The following is a 21,803-nucleotide window of genomic DNA, read 5'->3' on the forward strand; positions in this document are numbered from 1 at the left end:
TCATAATGCTGTAGGGGTCCACATAAAATCGTGCGAGGAGGGCACCAAAATTTGTAGTTGCGCCTCTGGTCGTACAAATAGAGATCGTGAATAGATCAGGCTGGGCTAGCCTCAGCCAATTTAGAGGTTCGTTGTTCGCTTATTACTTGCCGTAATGTGCCCTTTAACTTTTATGGGACGGAGTTTGGAATGAGCCCGGTTCCGTTCATGTGGGACTAATATGGGGCAGCAGTTTTATCAGTCACTGGTTTCGTTTAAATTCCTATCAGGGTAACACCTTGTTTGTTGCAGTTAGCAAAATTTCCAGATAGGGGCGTGAATATTTCACAATTTAAATAATAATAGGCTTTTTGCTGTTTTCGCAGCATAAATTATGTCTTTGTACGTAATCTAATTTCTTTAGATATATAATACCTGTTGTATTTGGTGAACACGTGTAAAGTGGCGAATATAATATTGCTTATATACGCAATTTTATCTTTACTTAGTTATCTTTACGTCTGTCGTATATCTTTTATATAATAATGTAATTTATTTTATTTTCTTTTCAGGTAAGAGGCTTCGTTTACCCGAAATTTCAGCGAAATTATACCGTAGGATAATCCGGTAGGTTGAAGCAGCACTTATTAAGGCTCAACTTCCCATAAACGTCTATTAAATTGTTTTTGTACGTGCTGGAGTAATTAAACAGATATTATCGCGTGTTATAGCTTAGAGTACATTCGAGTAGCGCCAACTTAAACTATAAATCTACCGCCCTTTACACTTCATCGAATAATAGAGGAGGGACGGAACAATTACGACGGAATATATTACCAAGTAAACGCGAGGTCGCGAGTAATTCCGCGATATTAACTTATCTCAGGTGCTCCTGGAAATATAGCAAGTGCCTCAAGTGTTGGGATAGCATGTAATGTGTCTAGATGCGGTAGTCACTGCTCTTTACCTCTATCAGAAAATGTCTTTAATCTCTTCACAGGAAATATGCTTTTAGATGTATTTTTTACATGGCAACGTAATAATTTCAAAGGAGACTCGACACAAAGTCAGGCTTTATTCGCAGACACTTGCTATCTTGCCGCCTAAAAGGGTTTTTCGTTGCGGTACACTTTTTTACAAGACAACAATTTCTTATAAAAAGTTCATGTGAAAATTATATTTTTAGTAGCTCGAATTAGAAGTTGGTATCAGAGTTTCATACTAAAGGTCGTAAAATAATTTGAACTTCCAATACGTATATATATATATATTATATATATACTTGAGAGATATATTTACCTCTTCGTAGTTTTTAACATGTTTTTTTTTCGATTGATCTTTATACCTATGTTTGGAAGTCGTATATTTTTCTATTTCACCTTTCACGTCTATTACTTATATTATAAGGGATGCCCTTCTTCTTCTTCTTGACTATGTACAGCGGAGAGAAGAGTGAAGATAGTAAAACAGTCTCAGGTCTGTAGTCCCATCGTGTAGGTTTGTCGTGAATCTTGTTAAGCAGAGATGTAGGTAATGTTTACACCGATTGAAGTGGGAACACAGGAAGGCTATTTGGCGATTTATATCCTCTACCCGATCGGCGATCACTGGTAGTCATTAACTGTTCCCTGTATTCCTTTTTACGGATAGTAATTGGTCCAGAATTAGGATGGATGTATTCTGTCTGCGCATTGACACTTGGCAGTATGCTTCGTTCGTACAGTTCTAGTTTGATAGGTTTTATGCATTTTGGCCACTAATTTACGTCTTTTTTACTGCTTACTGATAAGACTGTCTAACAGCCTATAACTGCCGCATGGCAGCAGTACAAAGTTTCTATTTTCTTAATGTTCCTCTGTTTATTTATTATCGCATTTCCAAACACTTACAAACCAATTGAATTGAATTGGAATTCCGAACTAAGTGCTTTATTATTGGCAGAACAATAATAAAGTACTTAGGTACTTAGTTCTGAATTCAAATTCTGATACACGATAAATCTAATAACTGATGAACATAGAAATTAGTATTTGTTTGTATTCGGAAATGCGATAATTGTCGAGGGGCAGAAAACAGAACTACTATAGTATTATCTAACGAAAATCTTTTGGATATAGGCTATCAGACAAAGTATTACTTAGACATCATCATCATCAAGTATTACTGTATTTTGCCAAAGGACTTTTAATCTGTCACATTTATTCTTGCCACATAGTCTCTTGTTGTGAGAACATTACGCTACTGAATGAGATAATAAGGATATTATATTTCCCATTTTTGCTCAGGAGGTTAAAAATTTGTAAAATATGCCAGAACCAGGCCTTTTCCAACAAAATTTTATGTCCATGAATGCTTAGTTGGCATTGTCGGTCGTTTCTTAACGCCTGAGGTGGGACGAGCCCGAGTTATGGCGCATGTACACGATAACGCACCATTGTGCCGAGACCTCTTCACATAAACTTGCTCAATTATTTGCAATTTATTCCTGTGCTCGCGTTTATACTTCCAGTACCCAGCTAATTTTGTTCAGTTCAGTTGAGGAAATGTTATAAAAATGGCATGTTTATTTTCACAAGGATGTCGTTGCTAACACGTGCGGAAATGTAATAATAAAAAGCAGCATATTCAATGGCACAAACAGGAAATTCTGTCTTTTTGACGTGATTTTATACAGTTTCTTTTTCTATTCAAAACTGAGGTATTCTGCGAATATAATCCTTTATCGTTATATTTTTTAAGTTTTTAATTTACTTATTCATCATTGCAGAAATAAATTTTCTTCACAAGAATCAGTAAATTACCATTTCCAATAACAATCCCTTCACTAGGTCCTAAAGCTGGTTCGAGTGGGCTCGCTATCTCTTTATTGCAAAACTTCGAGCTTCCTGATATGTGACTTAGGACGGGGGATTGAACACTTGAGCCATTCAAAGCTAGAGCTGTCAATGTTCAGATTTGCAGTAATCCTTAGTATGAAGCGGCTCGGCCACCTTTCCCACGGCGCATCGCAATTCTCGCGATATCGAAACAATTTTGCGATTTGAATATAACTAGATATAGTTTTTACGAAACATCAAACGTGTCTATGACGATATGAAAAAATAAGTTATGACGTCATCAACGTCTGGTCAATTGTGTAACTTTTTGTATATGTGGTCTAACATTGGTTCTTAACAAACACATCCCTCGTTTCGGAGCCTCGCACATCATTGGTTGAAAAGCAGTCTTACCCTGATTTCGCAGATCAATGCGATATCTAATAGCGCCGTGAGGGAGGCCTTAGTGTGAAGGCGGCTGATAGTCGGCCCTGTCTTACTACGCGGCTTACACTTCCGTAATCCGCTTGTAGCAAGGGACGGTCCATCAAGACGTTTGTACGTAGACGGGTTATGACTTTAAGGGTGAATTTAATGGACAGTGGATGACCAAGGATTAGATAATGTAGATGCGTAAATATTAATAATAATACTCGTTTTAGTCGAATCGAATGCAGAAGATGAACAAAGTTACGTAAGTACATACATACATAAACTCACGCCTATTTCCCACCGGGGTAAGCAGAGACTAGTGAATTCCATTTGTTTCGTTCCTGACATACTTCTTCTGCTTCTTCCACATTCATCAATCGTTTCGTACACGCACGCCGGTTAGGTAACCTACCTATAGACATTTACGATACGTAGCTTTATTTTTATAATACATGTACCTAGATACGTTTTTATTTTAAAAGTAGAACTAACACTACATTTCTACAACTGAAATTAATTCACTCACATTAAACGACAGAATTTCTCGTGCTTACGAAATAAAACTCAAACATTGTGTTTTGCAACAACGACACGGAAGCATAATTCTTGTGAGTGTTAACACGAAGCTTAGTGCCCCCCGTCCACAGATTAAATAGTAATTACCTCACCTCCACCACCCTGCGTTCACTTGCATTTACCAGCTCCATGCACCTGCACCGCGTATTTAGCAATTAAGACACATTGTCTAAGCTTAAGCCAACCGTATCGTTGTGAGTACATAGTTAGAATCTCAATTTTTGCCGTCTGAAAGTTCCTAGATATGTACGTATAGGTAAGCGTAATAAACTTTGAAGATAATATAAATAAGAATAAGAATAAAATAAATTTATTACATTCATCGCAAGATGAACTAAGTACCCACACCTCACCGAGCATTATGTTTCTATCTCTCATTATTGGCTAATAAAAGTAGGCGTATTTCTGGCTTTCAATCCCCAGAAAATTTCCTTCTCATCATCTCCCTAGCATTATCCCTCCGCTTGTCCAACCTGAAGTTTTGACAAGACCGGTTTTTTACAGAAGCGACTGCCTGTCTGACTTTCCAACACGCGAGGGGAAAACCAGCCCTATATATACCGGGTGTTAGTGACATCGTAACGAATACTGAAAGGGATGATTCAGACCATGATTCTGAGTTAATATCTAGTGGAATTTTCCGTCGCAAAATTCATGAAATTTTGAGTTTTGTTTTTAATTATTTTCAATTCCATATTGTGCTTTTAGCTGCATAGAACCCAAATTTCAATAAAAAAAACAATAATGACAAATTATCGAAAATTTTCGATGTAATGGAGACAACAGCTGCTCGAACGGGTCAACGGCCACACGCACCGCGCCGCGCGCCCCGCTCCGCACGCCCCGCTCCGCGCGCCCCGCGCCGCACGCCGGCGGCGCGGCGGCGGCGCGGCCTACAAAGTAGGCACTACGAACCGATCCTATTTCTTTCTCTGTCTATCGTAAATTATAAATTTATTTTATTCTTATTCTTAAATGGACGGATAATCAACAGGCATAAAATTTATGGAATACACGTCAATTTTAAGCAGAAATCTAAAACAACCGACAGAATTAAGTTACCAGCGAGATACCTTTTTGATTCGACCGGGTTATTCATTCATTTACTCATAGGAATCAGGGCCATTATCTACCTAAAACAGTTGAAACAGTAAATAATTGTATTCTTTGTTGTCATTAGAATAACTAACAACCAACTAACACAACCACCACAGATTAGGTAATTAGTTACCTACTATGTCAACCATCCACCAACTTAGTATGTAAGTACCTACGCAAAACCTCGCTACACAAAAATCGAAAATAAATAAATCTTTTAGATCAATACCCATTATTGTTACAAAGCAAGACCTATCGGTACTATCGCTAGTATCGATCTAAATGTACTATCACTACTTTCGATAGTTTAGACAATTTTCAAGTTCAACAATTGATAATCTACCTATCGATAGTTCGGCAACTCCGCCGCGTAGGCAATGTCGGCATGTTCAAAGAAAAAAATTGTCCGAGTGGAGTGATCTTATTTTTCTTGTTACATGTTGGTACCGTACCGAGGTACTAAGTACTAAGTTATTCGTAGTTTTAAATCTCATTGTTAAATCATCAGTAAAGAACTAATTAAACCTATCCTGTTCTGTGTACAATATTCATGTAACGGCTACGTGCTTACATAAGTACCTAGTAGACGGGAGCAACGACTTAACGTACCTTCCGAAGCACGGATCATTTTACTTTCGGACAATCAGGTGATCAGCCTGTAACGTCCCAACCAAAGGCCTTATAAACAGATTTTTGTGATATGTCCCCACCGGAATACGAACCCGGACCCTCCGCATCCCATCGCTCAACCACTGGACCACATAGGCCAAGAAGGTTCTAAGACATAATTAAAGGATCCTGGGACGCAAGACCTCCAAGTTAGGGCTTGTTTGATCTGTCTTGATGGATACTCGGACGTGAATAGCCTCACGGATCAAGGGCAACGCGCGCCAATAAAGTAGGCATTACGAACAGATACTAGGTATTTCTTTGAGTTGATAGGTATCAAGTGAAGTTTCCTGTCGCCAAATTCATAAAAATAATAGATTTTTTTCAGTCCCATATTGTGTTTTAAGCTGCATAGAACGCACATTTAAAATAAACAAATAAAAATTACTAATTATTAAATTTTATCAATGTCATCAATAATAATAATAACGTATCTACAACTTCAGCTATGCGCAGGTGAATAGCCGGCGCACGGGTCAAGGGCAACGCTCGCCAATAAAGTAGGCATACGAACAGATACTATTTCTTTCTCTGTCACTTGCACCATAAACATACTTCTCTCTCTCTCTCTAGTCGTCGGCTCGACGCGGCCGCGGCCGGTGCGTCGTCGGCGCCCTTAGTCGGCGCCTTTGATGCTTTGCGCTAACGCCGCCGCCGCGCGCTTCCGCTCAGTCGAATACTAAGCTTGACCCGAATCGCGTGATGTTTTTCGAGGATATTTTTTTCGTGTTTGTGAGTGTTTGTTTCATTCTGTAAATGAGTAGTGTCGACTATGATGATAGATCATAGACCATTTACTGCGCAAAAGTATGGAAGATTGTTGATGTTTATTAAAGAGCAAGGTGTTGTGTTTGTGAGTGCGTGTGATACCTACCTACCGCGGAGGAAACGCGATGTTGCATACCTACGTGACGTGACATGTTCTAGGGTACCTACCTAGGTACTTCATCCGAAGGAATAACAATTAAGGTAAGGCAAGAGTAGGGTTTTTATTGTTAATAAGTTAGGAACGTTTTAATAACTGGTAGGTAGGTACCGTGCGTGAAAAATCGTGGCAGTAGGTGTTCTACTTCAACAAACAACATTTTTAAACGTTGAACCACTACTAAGCATCTAAATACAAGAGAATGAAAACTCCTACCTAGATATCAACATCGTATCTCACACGCGTAACGTAGCCGCGCGTAAGTTTAGCGTCTGTGTGGCGCGTTGTTCGACTTACATTGCGGCACAGTAAAAATTGAAAATCTTAATTAAACATTTGCGACAAGAAAAACACCCACCATCGTTTTTAGTACAATAAAATAGGCGTTCCATTTTTTTTTTCGTTACGATGTCACTAACACCCTGTATACCTCCGAAATTTCTCGGGAATGTTGGTTTCCTCACGATGTTTTCCTTTACCGCTGAACACGTGACAATCATTTATGATCCAAACATGAATTCGAAAACAAATTCGACGATCATTGGTTTAGGCCTGTGCTGGATTCGAACTTGCGATCTCAAAGTGAGAGGCAAGCGTTCTGCCAACTGGGCTACCATGCCTCTCAATATTGCCTTCTACGGGGTTTATTTTCCATTTGCAAATATTAAACTTCATTTTCGTAACACTTTTACTCTCGAATCGTTACATGAGCCATGTCAGGGGCCTTTGGAGGCTCAATAGTAACCCTGACACCAGAGTTAATGGGGTTGGTAATCCACCTCACAACCCACACGATAGAAGACTCCCGAATCGTATTTTTTATAACACGACAAATCAAAGGCGTATGATTATCAGAAGACCTAACATCTAGTCTAGAGACATTCATCACTGATTTATAATGTTGTAGTAAAGTGAGTGAATGAGCATTCCATTTAGGTCATACTGTAGATCTCCACACTAAAATAAATTAATTAACACAAAGTAAGTTTTAACCATGTGCACGACGCATCGCCTATTTAGCAATCACTGCATTGAGTAAGTCTAACTCGCTAGGCAGTCTGTTATTAATTCTTCTACTTCAGAATTTTATTATCTTTTACTTTATCTTCACGTGTTATGCTTTCGGCGGCAGATGTAAAAGATAAAACGCCAATTTCTTACATTTACCATTTCTTATCACTAGGAATTCTGCGTACCTCTGAAATTACAGAATACCATTCCCGACTTGGAGATTAAAAGGGATCAGATTACAAATTACAGATGCAAAAAAACTTAGGAGCAACGTTGCTTTGCTAATAAAAGATGTATTTACTCTATGTTGTACTATTTAAAGTTTACCTCTAATCCTTCAGTATCGTGGGCTTTATACATTATTATTATTTATTCTTAACAACCTCTGTGGTCCAGAGGTTGAGCTTTGGATTCACGATCCGGAGGCCCCGGGTTCAAATCCCGGTGGAGAGATATCACAAAAATCCCTTTGTGATCCCTAGTTTGGTTAGGACATTACAGGCTGATCACCTTATTGTCCGAAAGTAAGACGATCCGTGCTTCGGAAGGCACGTTAAGCCGTTGGTTCCAGTTACTATTTACTGATGTAAGTGAGTCATCGTTACATGAGCCGTGTTAGGGGCCTTTGGCGGCTCAATCATAACCATGAGACCAGGGTTGATGAGGTTGGTATTCCACCTCACAACCTACACGATAAGAAGAGATTGTTTATTCTTCATATTTCACTTGCATTTTCCTATCCTCTAATCCTGTAAGTATAGAAAATAGCTTTATCTTGAAGACATCCCTGATCCTTCACAACCGTTCATACTGCTATAACTTGCGTTCTATATCTATAATTAAACGCAATCAAGTGTATTGCTATAGGTATGGTATATATAGACAGATAGGCCCGTCATAAGCCCAATGAGGCCATTTTCCCGGCCGATACCGCCGCAATCAGCTAGATAAGCCACGATTCACCCCTCGCACCCCCCCCCCCTTTAAACCATTACTTTTCTTGCTTTTAGTCCGCCACAAAATTAAGTCATAAGCCCGCCTCTTGAACTGAATTACGGATATAGGCACCTACTCCAGAGAATTATACGATTTTCGCGGAAAACACAGAGTGGATTCTGATGTAATAAGTGGTTAGGTGTTTTTATTAAATTAGGTAAAGTAAGGGTAGGTACGTGTTTTATCTAGGGGCCTGTATGAAGTTAGCAGCTACTGCTGCTAACGTTAACGGTTTTGCTTTAAATTCAAATTAAAATATACTTTGTTGCACCAAAATAAAAAGAGAGAGTCTTCTTCTTATCGTGTGGGTTGTGAGGTGGAATATCAGCCTCATCAACCCTGGTGTCAGGGTTATGATTCAGCCGCCAAAGGCCCCTAACACGGCTCATATAACGATTACTCACTTACATCAGTAAATAGTAACCGGGATCAACGGCTTACCGTGATTTTACTTTCGGACAATCAGGTGATCAGCCTGTAATGTCTTAACCAAACTAGGGATCACAAAGTGATTTTTGTGAAATTTCCCCGCCGGGATTCGAAGGGGCCTCCGAGAAAGAGAGAGTTACAAAAATACTCTTAACTAGGTATATGGTTTTCTTGAGATACTTATCTTTGAAAAAAAGTTCAGGTATTACATGATTTGTCAGACGCCCGAAACCACTAAAAATCGTTTTAATGTCGTTAGACCTTTCTACGCCCACAAAGTAGTGCCTTAAACCTCTGACAGTGCTACTTATTATTTATTTAAAGGTACTTACATCGTTTTCTTTATTTTTTGTATATTTTCCTGGGACAGATATTAGACCTTTTTTGCGTTTAAAAATATTCTTGAAACGCGCGAAACCAATCAAGAGTTTGAAATGTCGAGATTACATAAATTGCTGGAAAACAATAAAGTAACTTTGATTTAAATTTAGTTGTTTGATTTTATGGAAATGCGTCTAAGTAATTAATTATATTCAGAGTTATATGAATGACTAAGTTTAAGTTTCTATTTACTGACCTATGTCAGTATGCCCATATGAAAAAAAAATATATAAGACTTTATTTTTGTTGTTAAGATAATCGACATAAGAAAAGATATTCTGCGAACCGGCTACACAGACGGATGGACCTGTACGTGTGAGATCCTGTCTCTATACCAACGGAATCTTAAAAAAATAATATTACAATGAGAGAAACTTTTGTATGTTCAAGATTCAATATTAGACTCAGTAAAACTGTTTTTCTGTACTCAAGATTCAGGAAAACCATTAAATGTGTTTTCATTTAATTAAAAACTTTATATACCTTAAAACCAAGATCAAAATATATTTTACGACATCCTTAGTGTGGTTCTTACAAACTTAAGTTTACTTTAGGCATTATGTAGCGCTGGTGTAGGTTTAAACTTGAGTGGAGCTTAATTTTAAACACTTCGCGAGAAGACAATATTTTTTGACCGCATAATAATTTCGTTTCATAGAAGAAAACTTTGCCAGTTTGTTTTATCTAGATCGAAGACTAAGCAAGGCAGTAAATGATTTATTTTCTCCTGATAAGACTGGATGTTTTTGTTGGGAAGTACGCGACATAAAATATGGCCTTAAAGACTTAGATGTCTACGTTTTACCTGTTTCAGATGTTGTTTTAGGTCTGTATATAAAAAGTTCTGTTATTCTGGTATGTTTTTATATTTTGTTCGAAAGGCAAAAAATACGTCGTAAATCTTTTATAAGTAGAAAATTCTGGTTATTTTTAGATCGTGACCAATAACAACAATAGTAGTACTTAAATTGACTTTCACGCTTTATTGGAATTGAGGAATTGTACGAAATTCTTGCTTATATCATGACAATAACACAACTTTAAGTCCTAAGTTGAGATGAGTGAGAGAACAGTAAATAAACGCTATCTACCTTTTAAGGTATGTAACATAACATTAACAGCCTATATACGTCACACTGCTGAACACAGGCCTCCCCTCTATCATCTGGAGGGGGTATGGAGCATACGGTAAAGGTATGGTACGGTTAAGGTATGTACCTATTTAAAATTCATAAAAGCACTGTCTATTTGCCTAGCCCCAAAAAGTTTGAATTCGAAAACTCTAAACAGAAATTCGGTGTTTGTTATTTTAGGTCTACCGCACAGAGAGAAACCGCCGAGTTTTTAGCAACAGTGAACTGAATTCATAATTGTTAGTTATAAAATCAACTCGCGGCTACGAATTTTAAACGGGAATTAACAGCAAATATTAATAAAATTATAACTGATGAAGTTGTCGAATCCATTAAATTTTGGTCGTACATATGTAATTCTGTGTGTTGTTATGTGTAATCACGTTTTGTTGTTTCAATGTTAATTGGCTTTAAACTCATAATTCACCGATAACAAAAGGCGAACGGCACAGGGGTGTATCAGTGATTCCAATTACCATCGCGAAATTGAGCGGAGTCAGTGGATGATACTTGGTCGCTAAACAAGGGACTTGTGAAAACAAAGGTTCATTGGTCCCATTGTGTTAGTTGCCACCAGACAACGCGGACTTAATGGTGACATTCGAGGAAACGTTAATTAAACCAACAGCGATGCTCCCAGCCGGATATTTCGAGCCGCCTCTGTATCTCATAATAGCAAATATTGAAGAAATGAACAACTAAAAAGACTCAGCGAAACGTTCTTATATTGTTTCCTTAGTTAAGCTCACGGGATTCTTGGAAGCATCATACGAAAAATATGATTACGTACTGAAGATACTTAACTTAGCTACTATTTTTTTTATAAAGTATAAAGAAGACGATTGATTTATTATCCACATTTAAGTACGTACATTTTAGCATGTTTCTTCAACAATTATTTTTGCTTTTTCGTGAAGAAAACAATAGGCAAAGGAATAAAAGGCATTTGGCACAGGTCTCGCAATTCGAGATTCGGGCCGAATGGACGGTGAGTCAGCAGAAATTTGCCCCACTTACATCTTATTTCTGCTTCCCGTACAATAGCTGAGCTGAGGCTGCAAATCATAAAATCATCATTGTTTATGGTGATGTAAATAGATTTTATGCAGAGTAGGTACCTAAATAAATATAAGTGTTATATCTCTATATCCCTGGTGAAATCTGCTTGTTCGACGTAGAAGGCTTTCGTATAGAAGCGTGGACATAATAATGTTGTCCGGCCGCTCTCAGATCATCCATCATCCCTCTCACTTCATTAGGCAAAGCGTTCAAAATACAGAAGCATGTTGTTCGCTAACCGCGCTCCGTTCGGATAACCCCAGGAAAATGCGAACACGATATTTTATTGATACTTCGACATGACCATGTAAATGTATAAAACTCGATGTATTTGCATAGGATTCTCTCGTAGGAAGATGTAAGATATGTGTAAAACGTGATAACATTTCTGGGGTGCATTGAAGATATCCAATTCACAGTAACCGCACTCGTCGAAGATGTCTGATAAAAATTCATTGGATAGTATCTTTTGTTTAACTTATGAGTGAGATCCGATAAAGGGAAGACGCGAGTTCACCTCAATTTAAGTATAGGTTATCTCTATCTATAGTTCGTGTTCATGTTCTACCTCCGTGAAAATAGCATTGTCTCCTAGAATACGTCGCGTATTGAATATTGATATTCCACATTCGAATGCGTATCGTATTTGTAGCTCGTATGTATTTATGTATATTAGTTTCACGGTAAAGTTTGTCGTCGTTGGAACTGGAAGTGAACTCGTAACAAACCGCAAAACTTTGTTCCGCAATTCTTTTTAAATCAACGACCTGTCTACTTTTAGTATATTTTTGTGGGGAAAGTTTAATGTAATCAAAATTTGGGGGTGGTGTACATTAAAGTGATAATGTGAAGATGATATTGGTACACCAGGAGCATCAGTCACAAGTGTCTGTTCCCACGAGATCCCGTCTGCAGGTTGTTTGTACAAGGCGTATCCGCATAAGTTGCGTGAAATTGATATCAGTTCAGTACACACGAGCCGATGTTTGCTTGTATAGTGAATCGTTATTACAATCGCGATGGGATATCTGTTCGGGGGAAATCATTTGCTTCATACACGCGAACGGTGTTTTAAGGTTGCTATATTTTTGTATGAGCTTCTACCTTTTACCTAAGGAAAAAAACAAATATAAGCATGTTTTATGAAATCTGCTCAAGCAAACGTTACCTGATGGCAACAATAAATTAAAGAAGAAAGGAATAGACAAACTTAATTCCTACCCACGCAGAACTCGGTATCGCGAGCCTTTGTTAAACTATTTGAACGCGCTGGCAATCCTTGTTTCCACGAGTTCTTTTTTACGACAAATTCTTATGGAGAAATATTCCGTAATATCACAATGTGACCTAGGTATGTTGCGCAAATATTATACCTGTAAAACTAATTGACTTTAAGACTTGACCTACGTCGTCTTGAAAAGCTTGATTGTGAAATTTGCGCCTTGGGCGTAATTGCCAATATATAGTCTCACACAAAGGTCGCGTTCCATTTAGTAATGACGCCTACAAACTACAATTATCATTAATTATACGAAATAACAACTGATCACGCATGTATGCAAATAAGTTTATTCAAAGGCTTTTGTATAGAGTACATTTTAAATAACATAAATTGTGAATGACCTAAAAGGAGAAGAGAAGTTTAAATTATCAGGTCACATTAGCTTTCATGCAAGATAGGACGGTAAAGTTTACTATTTTCCCGGTTAAAAAACCTTTGAAATGTTATTTAAAATAAGAACGTTAGAACATATTTAAATAACATTAAAACAAATAATATAATATAAGAAAGATTATGGTTTTTAAGCTTCCACCAAAGTATTGGGCAAGAAAATTATCCGTAAAATTGGAGCGAATATAAGAAACTCACAGGATGCCCGTATCAATGTATGTAAGATGTGAGCGAAGATAGGGCGCGCTCCCTTTCGCGCTATATACGGCTCATTGCAAGGGCTGCAAAATTTTATTTCAAGTTAAATTGTGTTCCGAAGTCAGCCACTTGTTATTTATTAGGGTAGGGGATGGAGGAAAAATCCTTCATAAGGAGAACAAGATAATGTCGTGCTAAAGAATTATATTGGCTACTTGGAGACGATTTGTCTTGGCTCGTAATTTTAGTTAAACATTTGTCTTGCAATTGTTAGGACGAAAGTTATTGAAGCTAATAAATTATATAAAATAAATAGATAGGCATCATGATTATATTTCCAATTGGATTAATCAGAGGTACAGTCATCGCAAGTAGAACGAAGTACAGAGCTACCCACGTTTCAGTGAGTGTACGTCTTCTTCTATCGTGTGGGTTGTGAGGTGGAGTACCAACCTCATCAACCCTGGTGTCAGGGTTACTATAGAGCCGCCAAAGGCCCCTGACATGGCTCATGTAACGTACTTATATCAGTAAGTAGTAACCGAGACCAACAACTTAACATGCCTTCCGAAGCACGGATCGTCTTACTTTCGGACAATCAGGTGATCAGCCTGTAATGTCCTAACCAAACTAGGGATCACAGAGCGATTTATGTGATATGTCCCCTCCGGGAGTCGAACCCAGGACCTCCGGATCATGACGCCCAACGCTCAACCACTGGACCACGGAGGCCGCCACGGAGTGATTGTACGTGATGATGGGTGATGAACTGTAAGGCCGATACTGTTCTTATAATGAAGGTAATCAACAATATTATTGTTATAGATATTTATTATACTTTAATATGAAAGTTGTCAGGTTAATTATATTAATACATAATTTCTTTTTGCTGTACGATTATATAATATGATATGTATGAAATACCACCCTAACTTTGTCGGTCATTTATATATTTATTTTTTAGTTTTTAATAAAACTAATGTTTGTGACAGTTATTTATAAATCTGCAATAATCACTCCTTTACAACCTTTCCTAGTTCTATGTTGCAAATATTGACGCCGCAGGGCTCTTCACGCATGTAGTCACATAACAAAGTCAATACTCTTTGTCATGCTACTGCCAATTTTATAACGCAATTTGCTCTGAGTACCCCTATTATTGCCCATGAACTGTGAATATACTCGAGTTCTATTGTATTTGTTAATTTAAAGGAACATAAACATTTCTGTGTATACATAAAATTATAGTAAACTAGAAGGGGTGAAGTTTGTGCTTCTGTAGGCAGGAAAACAGAACTAAGTATTTAAAAATTATAATACAAATCGACACGACCGGGAATCCACCGGATACTAGTCATTCCAGAGTCCAAATGTTTCACCGCTACACCAAAAAGGTTATAAAATTACAACTTGCATAAACTTACGCGTATTTTGATAAAAAATACAATCTGCTAATAATGTAGGAAATGTGGACAAGTTTATAACGGTGTAAAAAAAAAACATTTCGGTAGGTACGAATTTATTTCACGAATCATTTCCTAATTGCTTTTAAATTAAGTGTACATAATGAATTGCGAAAAACGGAAAAAATAAGCTCTTTATTAGAATTTGAAATGAAAATAAATTTAAGAGACCTAGAAAGTAAGTGGGCAAGTAAATATACCGCTTTTTACATAGTAAACAATTATAGGAAAGAAAAGAAAAATAAGGATTTTGTGGCCGCTGGGGGTCTGTTAGGATAATAGTTTCAGCTTTTAACATGAAAAGGGATACTTAAACTTGCTCTTGAAATAAAGAATACCATTAAAGTTATTCGTTGTTTTTTACAAGCGTAGAACGTAGATCGCTCTATATTTTAATTTAGTTGGACAAAATGAATAAAGTTGTGGAACATCTTGCGACGTCGCTTCCCTCCTTCTATACTCGTTCTGTTTTATTCATAGGCCTTTTTGAATAAAGATGAAAATATTAAGGCAGACCGGAGAAAACGGTGGCTTGGGGCTAATGTGGTCGGGGGTTAATAGTCATACATATTAATAGGAATAATATGTTGACCGGTTCTTTAACAAGTGGGTTATAAACAATGAAGATACTTCTCTTTTACGACTCCATAGGTGGATGTTGGAATAATTTGATTGCTCGCTCTATCTCTAGTGATAGAGTCCCCTATTGTAAAATTTTATCGATAAATATATAATAGCGAATATGCTTAAAAAATGTTTAAGTACCTTTATTTGTTCCATATATAAAATACAAAAAAAATATATGTATTTCATCTGTCGCCAATCTCTCGTTCATCATTCATCAACATACTGTTTAGTTAAAGAAGTAACATAGGCTGACAACTATCTTTCTCATTGGGCTAGTCAGGGATACATCACATTCATCGCAAGATAAACTAAGTACGAATGCAAAAAAGTTTTTCTATTCTTAGATTAAAAAGAGAAAAACAAAATAAGAAATGAAAAATAGAACTTATAGTTTTTCATACTGCTAATTACCTAAACAATTTGCGTTATTTAATTATGACAACATAATAAAATGTTTCTAGCTCTGCCTGTCCATAAGCGCATATATAAAGTCACGCCTATTTATCACAGGGGTAAGCAAACGCTTAACCCTTTCACACACAGAGGCTATGGGTCATTGATGGTTCATAATAGGTAGTATGACACCTTGGAATCGGAACGTCATCAGACGTTCTGTCCTTGAAAGTGTTAAGGTCCAATTTATCGTCAATTAGGTTATTTTTTTCACGTAACGATATAGTACTTCAGTACTAGAAAAGCAATGAGCAAAACGAAGTGATAGATATCCTATACTAGATATTTAGTTACAGAGTTGTGAGTGCTAATTAGTCAGGAGGAAGGCTTGGGAGCTATAATGGGATTGCTCGGCGGAACTTTCGCCGGCTCTAAATACTTACTGCGGGGATGCATACAGATTGTTTACTCAACAAACACGAACCATGAAATGTATTTTGGAATTGTGCATTTATGTTTCTATAATACTGTCAATGTTTTGGTACAATATTACTTAAAAAATGGAGATAATAAATTCTATAATCTGACAAAGACATTCTCAAGAATTTCCTTGTTACAAATAAATCATTAAATATTTATAACCGCTTTGTCAGCGTTGTTAAAAACATTTTTTCTATAATTGGATTCTGGAAAGCCCTTACATGATAATGAATTAAGTTCCGGTTCCTGAATAAAGATGCCGTGCGTCAATTTTATGACAAGTCGTTGGGAGCCAGTAACATTTTCGTCCAGTCATTTTTATTTTCCAAACTAACTTGATGGAGGCTCAACGGCGAAACTCGCGGCCATTTTTACAGCTGCTTATGCCTCTCATCTCCCGTGATAAATGAGTCTTTCCAAGTTTTAGTGCGCGCCACGTGCACGCTACAGCGCCGGCGCTACACTACTAAGTTTAAGAGAGCACCGAATAACATTAACCTCATTTAACTTCCTTCGTAGTTACCTACCTACTTTATTTTGTCAGGTGACCTCCAGTTTACGCGCTTCCCTCGTTACTCGCCTGTGTTTATGACACAACAGTTGTTCTAAATGTCTGCGTTCACTTTCTTTGGAAACGCGTTTTAGGGAAGTACTTTCCGGAGATAAGCATGAAGGAAATAATAATATTAAATCATCTCCGACCCATTTGATATTCGATAAACACAATATACGATAATATTATTTACTGAAAAGAATTGACTAACGAATCGTACGCACATAAAACAAGGGTGTTTTTCCATTTCGATGTTTTCACAATTCAAAGTCAACACGGACGCTTGACGGCTTGTCTCCCAGCCTAATGACGTCATCTTTATTCGAAGTCTCCTGAATATTACAGGCCTCAGAGCATTCGCCCCGTGGGACCGGACCATGAAGCCTGGAGCTATCACTGTCATTCCACTTAATCTCTAATCAGAATAAATTTCCTTAAGTTTTTTAGATAAATTTAAAAATTAAAAGCCCCAAGTTTTACATTTTTAAAATAAAAGTTTCTGAGTAATACAGGTGGGCAGAGCGGGTTTTGTTTTTCCCCGTTTCCCTTAAAATTCTACGGGGTGCAATAATTTCCCGCTTAGTGCCCCCTTAAGGGTCATTGTGCTCTCACGTGCTCCTGTATTTGCTCGGGGTTACAAAGAGCTTTTTTCCTTAAGAAACAGCGAATCGGGCTTATTGTATCGGGTAATAACGTTTACTCCTTGATTGTCGGATGCTGCAATAAATTTTGTTGAGTGATTGGATTTCTATCAAAGAAGAGGATTGCGTGTTGTTAGGAGCTGTGTGAGTGCGTTCTTAACGGATTTAAAATGAGTCGTGTGTTGATCTCTCATCTTTATTCAAATAGCGTTCATGAATAACACAGGGAGTGTAAGTACGGTTCCCTGGAGGCAGAACTAGTGATAACAGAGACGCGACAGGAGACCGCGTTAAGGGTAATTCTGTTCGGGATCTTTACGGCACGGCTCCGAAGTTTGGACCTTAAGTGGCGGATAAGATACGCACGATACGAGATTCATGTCCTCAGACGTGTCGTTTAAAACACATGGAGCTTTAAGTGTTTGATCCTGACGACGATTGCTTTAAAGAGCTTTTCTGACTTTCATCAATCTCTCGACCTTGATTTACTGGGTTTGCCTTTTAAGTTCTATTTTGTTATAAAGTTCATAAAAGATACACGTACATTACTCGTAATAATCCAATGCACATGTGATGCGCTTCGAAGGTATGTGGCTTAACCTGTATTGGGCTGGTTTTCCCTCCGCGTGTTGGAAGGTCAGTCAGACAGTCGCTTCTGTAAAAAACCGGACCTTCCAAATCATCAGATTAGGTAAGTGGAGCCTGTGAAAAACGGGATAATGCTAGGGAGATGATAATGATCGCAGAGTACCTAGTTATTTCATATACAATGTACGTAGGTACCCGCGTAATGAATCAATACAAGGTAGAATGATTTCGGTCCACTTCTCCGCCCAATTATTCACGAAGTTCAGTTTATTAAATCTGGGAACACATGTGAAGGGCGTTTCATTTAGCACGATAAATCATGTAATAGCTGGGAGTGGGTTTTATTAAACCGTTTCCATGGAATGGGGAGGAAATTGAGCTGAAGATTTAAGATTTTTTATTGGATTATTGAAGATTTGCTTACTGCTAGCGTTGAGGTAATTAACCTGTTAGTAATGGGATAACTTTCACGATTCAATAATAATCCAGACACCAGGGTTGATGAGGTCAGTCATCGAGTTCACAAACCATTCGTTATAAGTAGATTCTTGGGAATTTTACGTAGAACGTGTGAACAACGAGCAGTGTAGCTTTAGGCATTAAGGTCGACTTTGTCTACTTTAGTAGTTTTGTGAGCAACAAAGTGTTGTCTATAAAAGCATCTTCTAATGTCGGTTACGTGCGCTCTTTAGAAGGACGACAGCCAGTGTGCACATAAAGTCCATAAATATATTTGGAAATAAAGAAAAGCTGAGCGTCTCCGACTAAGCTGAGCTTAGTATGCTCGGCTAGACCTCCTATTTATATTTACGGTAAATTGGAAGCCATTAAAATTTATGGATAACTTTATTGCCGTAGTTTTACGGAGCTAAGTACTACTTATCTGCCCTAGAGTTATACAAGTGTATACGCTTAGTGAATACTGTATGCCTATAGAAAATGTGAAAGTCTAATTACAGTTATGTCAACTAAATGTTTTCTAAAGAAAGAGAGAGAGAGAGAAGAGATTATATTAGTTTCGTCAGTTTTGCGTGAATCTAGCCGAATCAAAAGAAGTAGATAGGTATTTCAAAATTTCCTCGCATGGTATTAATTACCATTCTTTGCCAGTGGTGCTACTGCGTAGTCCTACTAGTAGTACCATGGGATTTTTTTTTGCCCGTGGTTCTATCAGTAGGACTGTAATATAAATATAATTATTTTACTTAACCGGACAAATGGAGAGCACTGAGGGTTCTCACCCGGTACAAAATTCAAGACAACGACAACAACTGATTGAGTTCAGGTGAGTGCGAACCTCAGCTCAAAACGTAGAGGATTAGATTTGAGAGAATTGGCCCCTAAAGGGCCGATAGTAATAAGGGCTGAAAGAGGGGTCACCACGACATCAAGATCAGTACGTAGTAGTGACATCAATATAGAAATCAATTCTATGCATATCCCTGTGGGATAATGGGTGAGATTTTATGTACAAATCGTAATATATCGTTACTTTTAAAATGCTCGAAGCTATACATCGATTGTAGTAAAAAATCGACCATAATTCGCTGTGGTTTTTAAGGGTGGTATTAATAAACTAATCTCAGCTGAGACTGCCGTCAAGATCATGCTTAAGTCTCTGTTTTTATATAAGAACTGTCACATTAACATGATCTTGAGAGCAGTCTCGAAGCTGAGATTAGTTTACCATCCTAAGACTCATCCATAATGGGAATATGTCTAGACATCACGACCACAATACCTTTGAGACTAAAACTCGAAGAAAAGAACGAAATGTCATATTCTAATTCAGAAATCCTTTGGAGAACAATTTAGTGGGGTTCATTAATGTGTAATGTAAGTGTAATAAGGTCATTGTCATCATATTACGAAGTAAGTTTCCTTAGCCTTAGTTTGACAACCTCCGTGATCTAGTGGTTAGAGCGTTACTTACGTTTGAGCGCTTGATGAGGCTGGTATTCCACCTCACAACCCACATGATAAGAAGAAGATTTTACTGATTGAGGTTAGGGTGAATAATTGCTTCCAATAAAATGTTTATTGCGTGGACCAACATAGGATGGTAATAAATAACTTTCACACTCTTGTAAGTACATATAGAAAGACAGGTCTATTTTACTTTCATTGCAGTTATTAAAGCTCCTAGTTTATTACTAAGAGAGTAACTTATTTAAAAAAATACATCAATGATAAATATACTTTTTAAATTACTTAACTAATGAGGTAACTACTATGAGACCAAAATGTTAAAGAGGGTCTGAACATAGGTCTATGATAAATAATTTATTATTTGAAAAATGGAACCATTTTCATAAGTATTAATTTAATTTGTAATGGGTAAATTTTGAATATTATTATAAAGTACCATGTTGGGAAACCGACTAAGATTCCCGCCAAAAACACTCTAAGTACTCTACCTCTAAAATAAAAAAATTAATACAAAAAATATTAAAAAAAATATTGCTTAAAAAGGGAACTTAAAAAATGATAAAACCAAGATGACCAAGGTGAATTTAAAAATAGAGAAAAGGGGGACTTTTTTAAGTTCCACATCATGTAGTTTTCCGTCATCACGGTAAGTATATTATAATAGATGGTGTTAGATATGTTAAACTAGTTGATTACTTTGACGTGCGATTTTTATGCTGGCAACCTCCACAGCTTACCTACCTCACATCAATTAGCGACGTTTCCGTAATGTAAACAATTTACAAACCTAGGAGGTTATTTGAAAGCTCTACGTGTACTTACTTATAAGTAATTATATTGTGAGTATGCATAGTTGGTTTCACAGAGGCTAGTGAAGCGTAGCACAATACTTGCCTTGCCGCGAAGTTGGAAACACTTAGGAACTTTCGCCGCGGCGCCGTCGTTTGCATAGAGAAAGCGTCCGTTTTGTTTAACTTCTTTTGTGAATTTAAACTAGTATATTATAAATATGATCCTCTAAAAAGGTAAGCAGAATGTTCAAAGTTTAAAGAGGGTGTAGTTGAAAACGGTGAGTCTAAATCCCTTTTTCGACAGAAAAAAACCGCCCCGCTTTCTCCACTTTCAAGGGATGCAGCAATAAGCTTACGTAATTTGTGATATTCTTGAGGAAGTCGCGAGATTTTCTTTTCATTTTTATCTCGAGAATTTAATAAAGTTGTCCAAACGGGGCGCGCACGGTGGATGAGTCACGCACGGAGGTGCTAGGCTCGACACCCCGTTCATTTCCTCTCAACTCTTCACACCACTAATTAAACGTTTCAAACAATGTTTCGCGAACTTGTTGCCAGTTTTCATTTAAATCTCCTAAAGCGGCAACTTCAAGCGGAAATTAAAAATGCCAGCCGTTTTTATTACAAAAGTTTCTAGTTTTCTACAAAGACAAGTTTCATTTAGTACGATTTGGGGAGGATTTTGAGGAAGTTCGCCTTCGTTGCCAGGTAAGGTAAATTGCTAGGTGTGCAGTCTGTAACGGACATTACAATTTATATTTGTTACTTTGCGGATCCCTTTGTATTAATAGCCTATATGTCTCATTTCCTTTCTTCCCCTAATGAACCATCAACAATGGTGTAAAGTGTTCTCGACCGCACTACCCACTGCGAGTTGTTGAAGGGATTTCCAGACACGATACAATTACGAAAAGTTCGTGTTATAAATTGACAAAACTGTTTTTTTTCCGGGAGCATTCTGGAA

General features: G+C 37.4%; 1 protein-coding gene across 3 annotated transcripts in view; it reads left to right on the forward strand.

The window, feature by feature from the left end:
- LOC126368690 (uncharacterized) overlaps positions 1-21,803 on the forward strand; it is a 169,409-nt gene that overhangs the window by 18,774 nt on the left and 128,832 nt on the right. Inside the window, exon 2 of one of the 3 annotated variants that reach the window (XM_050012800.1) lies at positions 552-606. The exons of the other annotated variants lie outside the window; for them this stretch is intronic. The gene's annotated coding sequence lies outside the window, so the exon portion shown is untranslated. The remainder of the gene's footprint in view (positions 1-551; positions 607-21,803) is intronic. 3 annotated transcript variants of the gene reach the window in all.

Source organism: Pectinophora gossypiella, chromosome 8 (assembly GCF_024362695.1).
Source record: "Pectinophora gossypiella chromosome 8, ilPecGoss1.1, whole genome shotgun sequence".
NCBI classification, from domain to species: Eukaryota; Metazoa; Arthropoda; class Insecta; order Lepidoptera; family Gelechiidae; genus Pectinophora; species Pectinophora gossypiella.